The 8657-nt window shown below is 35.5% G+C and overlaps 1 protein-coding gene across 6 annotated transcripts in view; it reads left to right on the top strand.

The window, feature by feature from the left end:
• The first annotated feature begins 131 nt into the window (after positions 1-131).
• LOC146488614 (heparan sulfate glucosamine 3-O-sulfotransferase 2-like) overlaps positions 132-8657 on the top strand; it is a 44821-nt gene continuing 36295 nt past the window's right edge. For 3 of the 6 annotated variants that reach the window (XM_085118894.1, XM_085118891.1, XM_085118898.1), the window contains exon 1: positions 202-576. The gene's annotated coding sequence lies outside the window, so the exon portion shown is untranslated. Of the gene's footprint in view, positions 577-2521; positions 2758-8657 lie in introns of those variants that run through there. The other 3 variants (XR_014866480.1, XR_014866482.1, XR_014866485.1) reach the window with 2 other exon arrangements.

The raw sequence follows: 8657 nt of genomic DNA, 5'->3' as shown, positions 1-8657 counted from the left end.
CTATGAAAAAAATCACAGATTTCTTCCGAGAATAACGAATACCTAAACATAGTCCATATTTAAACCAGTGAGTGTTGTTTTTCCTAGTATAAAGAAATTTTGTTTTAGAGTGGAAGTGTAGTACTCCTTCCTCTACAGCAGTAAAAGGGACAATAGAATAAGTAAGAGTCAGCTTTTCGCCGGAACAGCAGCAGGGCGCGAAACTCATTCATCTGAATTATGCACAATAAAATAACTAGAAGTTATAACTGGAAGCTGCGGTCCTTGGGATTCTTCGAAGAATGTGATGTTGTCTTCCCATTTTTCTCTGAATTAAAAAAAATATTACTTGAACATTCGGTGGCCTGTTAAACCAAGGATTCTGTAGATCATACAGCACACAATGTTTTGACGGAAGTTACCTTTAATCTCGGATGTAACGGAGCAAGAGTTTGGCTAGCCGGGCTGTTCCACCCCGATTGACCGCGCCATGACAACTTACGCGTAGCTCATTTTTCAGGCACCAGGAAACTCCTTTACCGAAAAAGGACCAGATGAAGAAGGAAAGAAGCGTTTAAACTTTGCGTGATGACACAGGTACTTTAAATATAGACATTAAGGATGGGTCACGAGGCGACTGGCCATGTTATTATATGCAGTGTGTATGCATGTGTTCGCAGCGCGGCGCATTGTTCGCTGCATCATAACAACTTTGAATGCGGATTTACTTATGAATTAATGTTTCCTTGACTTATTTAAACTGATTCTTGCTTGTCGTCTGCCGGAGTATAACTGATTTAGAGTTTTTGCATGTTATTTTTGGAATTCTTGCACTACGCCCTCTTTCGCAAGAGCAGCCTGTACACAGTCAGATGATTCAGTTTCGATCTCGAACACGGCGGCGGGTTTACAATGATACGCAGGTCCGCCTACGGCAGTTTTGTATGCAAACCCGGCTGTATTTATGTGTATGGGTCAAATAAAAAATGTTGAGAAAGGAGTGCAAACTGTAGATTTGCTTTTGCTACAGAGTTTTTCTTGTCCAAAATGGTCCTTTTGTTGGCGTGGAGAGTAGGTATGATTACTAAATTGTACTCCTTTCGGTATGAGCGGTCGGCCGGCGGAGAAATGCTGCCGACCAAGCAGTTGGTATTGATCATCATAGTAGTCTTAAGATCTGGCGAGGTCGGTGCATGTAAACCAGTTTCTTGCTTACGCCGTTCACTCCCTGAGTATTAAAATAGGTTACAAATCGCCAAGCATATGGGGAAAAATAGAGTGCTTGTTCTGTTTATCTCGCAGTCTTCACATGCACAATGAATACGAGACTGTTGAGGCGACTGAGCTAATAACTCCATGAGGAATATTGCTTGTCTTCACACTCATGTGCGGGCCATCCCAGTGACACTACAGTCTCTTCTCTTATTCTGAGAAACGATAAAAAGAATGAGCCAAGACAAATACTAAATATTTTCTTTTGTTTCTTGCTATATTTTTCGGTGTCAAGCCATAAGCATTCAAGTTACAAGTCGGCCCTAATGGCGCCGCCGTAACACTGTGTAACTCAAGTTCGATACATGCATAGAAATGTGACGTTGGGATAGTTCCAAGTGCAACAAAAACTTGATTCTTACTACTTAACTGCAGCAGCATTGAATCATGTTGAATCATGTCATGATGTTTCCGAAAGAGTCCAGTTTTGTTTATGCTCCAAAGAGGCCGTGATCTCAAATCCACGAGCTAGGAAGCATCGACATTTCTTTACTGACCACTTTGCAAAGTGAAAGTAGCTTTCTGATTCGATAATTCGCAACAATTCGAAATAAACCGTTACTCACGGTCTAAATTCATCAAAAAATGTCACCTGTGTACTATAGTTTGCGAGATATCGAGTACTACCATGGCCAAAAAATAGAGAAACAAAACCAATTTATGTTATTAGAGAGGGAGTTGACTATACCACAACACGAAAAAACTTTTGTTTCTAATTTCTTTTAAACGCGTATTTTACTTGGGTTTCTTCGCAACTCCCTCCAGTTCCGTGTAAAATTAAGTTTTACTGTCGTTAAAATTGACCCCTTAGTCGGTAAAATTACAAGCTTTGAATCTAGATCCCTGAAACAACCGCAGCTGGGGAAGCCAAGTGATTGAGAATTCATAAACAAACCGAGCGGGTTAGCTGCGGACAGCATAGAACCTCTCTCGTCTAACAGTTCGTAAAAATAGTAATGTCAGATCCTTCAACAAATAATAATTTTAAAATCCAAATTTTTTAAATTAGGTTCTAACAAATGAACGATTTGCAGAAGATATACGTAGCAGATGATACATACGGTGAATTTTCGGTAAGCCATTATGCGTTTATGCGACTACTTCGAATGAGTTGTAAATTAAGAACCCCTATGTTTTTCACACTGATCTGAACTGATAAACACAAAAAACATAACATTTTTAAAAGGTTTCAAGTAGTATTAAACTGAATTGTTTTTCGTTTGATGTAATTCCTCCCTAGAAACTTTTTCCCTCCTTGTTTTTTGTCGAGGAATTTGTACGGCTACTGAGGATAAGCCATGATTCTTAGCTTGCATGGCTTTCAACTTTATTTGGATAACTTTGAAGAGTATTCTAGTCTTGAGTGAGTCTTCACACATATCATTAACAGAAAAATCAAATTCCAAGAAGTTTAAATTTGTTTAAAATCCATGAAAGGATCTATTTTGCTACCAGTAAGGATGCTCGGTTAACACAATGAAAGGTAGAGTCACAACGTTTGTTCAAACACAGAACGAAAACTTGCATTTGTTTTTCATGTTCTGCGTCTTTTTACTACCAACAAAATGAAGAAGTAAATCCTTTACTCCTTTGATATCATGCAATTCCTTTGAAAGTCACGATCGCTTCGAGAACAGAACCAGGTTAGTACCTAAAGCAAACTTGAAACTTGAAGCAAGTAATTTAATGTTATATTTTCATACCTTGATCATGACTCCCTGCAAGCTAAATTCGTCATAATATTTTGCTAGTTGAGTTGCAAGTTTCCAATTGTTATAGGGACACTTTGTTAGTTTGTTTAGAAGGAAAACATTTTCCATTTCCACTTTTAATCAAACACATCCAACACGAGGAAACCTAACAGAACTGCCGGTAGGGATGTACAATGCAGGTCATGATACTTTAAATTATCAGTATCTGAAGAACCCAAGGGAAGGCACACTCAAGTTATAGTTACTGTTGTTAAGAACAACTTTCTTTAAAAACGTTTCAGAAATTTATGAACGTACAAATGAGTAGAGTCTCTAGCTTAAGGATGAATTATTTTTGACAGAGCCATTTCTCTGTGAAGTCGAAGTGAGTCACATTTCTGAGAATCCTTAGCGGTTAGGAAGATCATTGAGACTTGTTAATAAGAATTAAACTTTAAGATATAGTTGTTTATGACAAGTAAAAATTAATAGATTCATTTCTAGGAAAGAAAAAGCTCTCAGAAATGTAAGTCAGAACTAAGTAACTGAATAAAGGCTACTACCCTTTAAATGACAAAGGCCTCTTGGTTGTTAACAGGCTGTGGCCTTTACTGATATAGGCCATAAATTTTATGAATATAAATATTCCTCCTGAACTAGTAAATACTGTCCTAGTTTAATCTTAAAAGAATAAAAAACAGGTAAAGGATTCTAACATGAATTGGTTTTCTTCTTAAATGTAATAGCCTATGATATTCTAATGCATCAGGTTCATCCCATTGACACTGCTTCAAAATTTTGCTGAACCTTGGATGCTGCTGTCTTTTACTATCATAATGATATTTCCCTTTTCGTTCTTTTCCAATGAAGATCAAAATAAAGTAACTAATAGTTAAGAAAATATTTACAAGGTTAAAAAATGGACCAGAACTAGTCATTGATATAGTTTACACCAGTTTTATTTGCTTACAAAAGTACTATAGATCACCAACCTAAGCAATTAGTTTCCCTTTAATGCAGTTTCTCATCATTGCTATGGCACCTGTCGAAATAATCGCCATTATCATCATCATCGTTTTCATCATTACCTTATTGATCTTTATTATTATCACAATCATCGTCTTCATCATCCTCATCATCATCATCATCATCATCATCACCATCATCATCATCATCATCGTCGCTATTATCAGCACTGCACCTGATTTTCGAACTAGTCATTGGTATGGTTCATACCAGTTGTATCTGCTTACTGAGTACAGTACTCGATCACCAACCTAAGCAATATGCACCCCTTTAATGTACTTTCTCGTCATTGCCATGATCATCGTCACAATCGTCATTATCATCATCATCGTTTTCATCATTATATCATTGATCTTCATCATTATTACAATCATCATCATCGCTATCAGCAGCAATGTACCTGTTTAACGAATATCTTGCAATGTGGCTCTTTTACTGTGAAATTATTGTCCGATTTAGGGATAAGTGATTTGCTGTATACAAATTTGATGATGTTGTTTTCTATTGACATCACCGCCATCATCATCATTATCATTATCATCACCATCAGTATCATTAGCAACCTCATAATCTTCGGCATCATCATTCTCACTGAACATTCATAATCTTTAACATGAACATTAACATCGAAAATCTCTCGAAGAAGTTTCTTCATTTGTCTTACACCTTTTACATCATGTAAGCAAGCTCCGCTGAGATTTGGGAAGATCCCCCGGAATTACTACTGTAGTAGGCGTCAAGGATGCAATATATAACATTAAAAATAAAATTATTACAAAAAGTACAGACCATATAACCACGCTCTTCAGAATTCCAAACACTTTATTTAATTTTCAGGTTTCTCGTTGTTTTCGTTTATTACTGATTGAATAAAAGCACTTCCCTGAATAACAATACCTCGCCCTTTGGCCCTCATTCATTTCCTGGAACTTTAACAAAGCCAGTTTTCCATTTTAAAAGATGACAACGCCATTAGAAACTAACTGTTCAAATGTGTTCATATGTTCCTTTTTTTCCAGGAAAATTTGACTGTTTTAGTCCTTCATGAACAGTATTTTAAAATTATTACTGTCATAAACATCTTCATTGTCTTCGTCGTTGTTGTTAGCAACATCATTGTCACAACTAGATCTTTGTTATTATTTGAATGTACGCTCGTTTTATTTTTACTGTTCAAACTTAAACTAGTGAATTTGAATAAGTTAGGGAAACAAATTTACGTCCTTTCTTTTAAAAAGCATTGAAATATATTTTGATTGAATGTCCATCAAAAGGAGCTAACATTACGTTTTATGGTTTAATCATAGAGCTTAATTTCCTTGTTCTTTTGACTTTCTCTTCCCTTCGGTAATGAAACGTAGTATGGATGTTCACTGAATTTGTGCACATCAGTTAGATTATCTTTGCTTCTAAACTCATTCATTTTTTTTAATATCGTGAAAGGTATAGAATTGATATATAAAAAAAAAAGTAAACTTGTATGTAAGTCTACCTGGAGTTTTGAAAACGGTGCTACTCAAATGACGTATTCATGCATGAGAGTGCGGTATATGCGTTGGCGATATAAAAACATGATGTCGGCATGTCTTTTTTCCTTCTTTACTCTTTCCCTATTTTTCCTTTCTTATCTCCTTCGTGCCTTTTTATGGCTTATGTATTGGGGCCAGAAAACTCGAGTTTGAAAGTCGTTACACGAAAAGTGCTGAAATTTTCATCGACCATGTTTTTTCTTAAATAAGCTATATATATAATTTCTATAATACAAAAGAAAAGAGAATTACTGCTGATTTCCGAGTCGAAAAGGAAAGATGTTTGAACCAGAAAAAACGTATTCTGATGAGTGTAATCACTATGTCATCATCATCATCGATAATTATCGTGGAACCGCCAGAATTAATAAAAGACATCGTAGAAGTTAACAACATATCTTGGGAACAACTCCACGTTACTCTCAACAGGTGATGTGTCACTATAATTCGAAACATTTTACATTTACATGGATGAAATGTTTCAATTCCTTCAAGCAAACTTATAAATATCAATGGGTCTTTTTTTTATTACCTTAGCTTCAAAGCAAGTTTTACTGATAAAACTAGAAACAAGTGAGCGTTTTTGATCTCTACCCATTTGATGGCTGATCCAAGCAAGGATTGTGCCAGGGCTACTAACTAAAGTACATTTGTCTAACACGACATTATTGATATAGGTATGACAGTAAACGTTAGTGTATGTTATTATTGTATCACTACTATATGTAATACCAACCAGAAATGTAATGCAAACGATAAATGCAATACAATTAGCTTTGTGCTAAATGTGACAGAATGCCCAACCATGAAACACATTTTGAATCTGAATGTAATGAACCAGTGATCAACTGTAAATGTAATACAAAGTACCACTAAATGGAATAACCCTGTTTTCGCTTACTTCAACCGATACCTATACCATCTTTTCATCTTTTTGTTGATTTAGTGTCCTTTCCGAATTAACTTTACTTGTGATGTCTGTGTTTTACATAATAAAATGAATGAAATCAGAATTAGTTCTAAATTGTAATGTTAGCACCTTGCACATTAATGTTAGTTTTTCTTAAATTTGAAAAGATTGAATTTTATGATTCTTAATACTTTTGGACCATTCTCTTATCTATTTCCTTATTGAATAGGTGCACTTTTATTTGGTTCATTCAAACTTTTGTTATTTTTTTTTTGCATGTTATATTTTTCCGTGAATACAACTGCTTTGTAACTTGCTTGTTTGTAATTGGAAAAAAAAAAATGATTCTATACTACCAGTGTCTGTCGCTACTAATGGGGCGGATACCATTACCATTAATACCCTGATTTGTAAAGGCGTCAAACCATCTTACCAGCAGCATGATCAACTCCAGATATTACCTACATCCTTCATTTGATGGCTTCAACTTATCTTTTAAGCGCTTTCAACTTTGTCTCCTGGTTGGCAAAAATACTAGACAATTTTACAGGTTAAAATACACTCCATTTGACGATGGTAACAAAAATCAAACTCTGAAGCTAAACATAAAGTACGTTGAGAACAAGGAAAACTCGCTTGGGAAATATTTCAGATATTGTCCAGTTTAAGAAGGATTATTAAGCTAAAAAGAAAAGAGCCAATGTCTGTTTTATGGCAAGTTAGAAAACACACTGAAATTATAAAAGGCAGACGAAAATGCTGGTATCATCAGCTGTAGTGGTCTCAACGGTGTGATTAGGTAGCACTTTTCCCACAGGATAACGTGGTCATTGCATTTAGGGTTAAGTTGAGCTACGTTGCAATACATTTACGGTTGATCAGTGTACTAAATTCTATAGCGTGAAAATATTTCACATTTGTGGTTGGGTAAGTTATTCCATTTAGCGTTAATATTTAATAAATTTACGATTGATATTGATCTATGATTAATCAGTCAATCATTAAATAGATTGAATAAAAAATAAAAAGCAACAACAACTTTATTCAAATAATAAAATGATGGCAAACAACACTTGCAAACCCTTAAGTAGCGATCCGGTCAGTCGAGGCAGATGCAAAGAAAAACATGAAAAGAAGAGAATGAACACAAACTACCAATCTACAAACTCTAGAAGCAATCTACTGTCACAGTGTAGCAGTTTCTTCCATTCGAATTTTTATAAAAAAAAAGGTGAAGGCTATTCCAGGAAAGCGCCCCCGCAGCGTGGTATCTACAGGGGTCACCTAGAAGCATTGCTATTACTTAAAATTTCAAAAATGGGTATTTCATTTCCAAACACGAAAACAATAAAACAGATGAATGCGGCCGAGTGCTTTTTTTATAGAATAATTGCACATCAAACAAGCTATATACTACTTTCTAAGACTACTTGAGTCTTGAGTGTAACAAAGCTGTTAAGACCATCAGTCTTACCGTATAATTGGAACTCTCCCTTCTCTAGATCGAAGAGAATATTCATGATGAAGTGCAGGTCAATAAGTATTTCCAAGAGAGGTATTTCATTGGTTCAATAGCTTTCGATTTAACTATGAACCTAGCAATTTAATTTAATAGTTGAGTTGATTAACAAGATAATCCACCAGAGCAGCCCATACTAGAACCGCATATTCTAGAATGGAAAGGATATTAGAAACACCTGCCTTCCTGAGAACCTTGGTAGCATGGAGGCGCTTATTTGCCTAGATTTTAAAACCCAGTGAAACTTGGAGCACTAGTTTCTTCACAAACTTAAAATAAAATTGAAAATAGCCATTTTTCTCATTCAGACAGTTCTTTGTTCACCCATTTCTTCCTGAGGAATGCAATCATATCACCTGCGTACTTGCCTGATCAACGGCTTTTCTGCTTTGTTTTTACTAAGAGCATATTCTTTCTTGGCGGTTATAGCTGGTTGTTGCTAATTGTTTCAGTGTTGCTCGGAAAACAAACTCAAAGCTACAAAAAATTAGGAAAAAGAAGACGTACACAGAAAATGATGACATAAACACAGGCTGATGCTGTTAATTTTAGTCTTTAAACAAAAATGCAAATGTTTTCCAACTCGTGTTTCTCTGGGTTTCTAAATTCATCCACCTGACCAGAATGGGGTGTCACTATTATTTAATTTATCACATTTTGTATTTGGTCAGTGTTGTTATTCCATTCAAATGTGGTGCAAACTTACAAAAACCATTGCATCGTGCTTTGGT

Source organism: Pavona decussata, unplaced genomic scaffold (assembly GCF_977016875.1).
Source record: "Pavona decussata unplaced genomic scaffold, jaPavDecu1.1 SCAFFOLD_9, whole genome shotgun sequence".
NCBI classification, from domain to species: Eukaryota; Metazoa; Cnidaria; class Anthozoa; order Scleractinia; family Agariciidae; genus Pavona; species Pavona decussata.
Note: the sequence above shows the minus strand (reverse complement) of the source record. Positions and strands in the feature narration are given on the sequence as shown.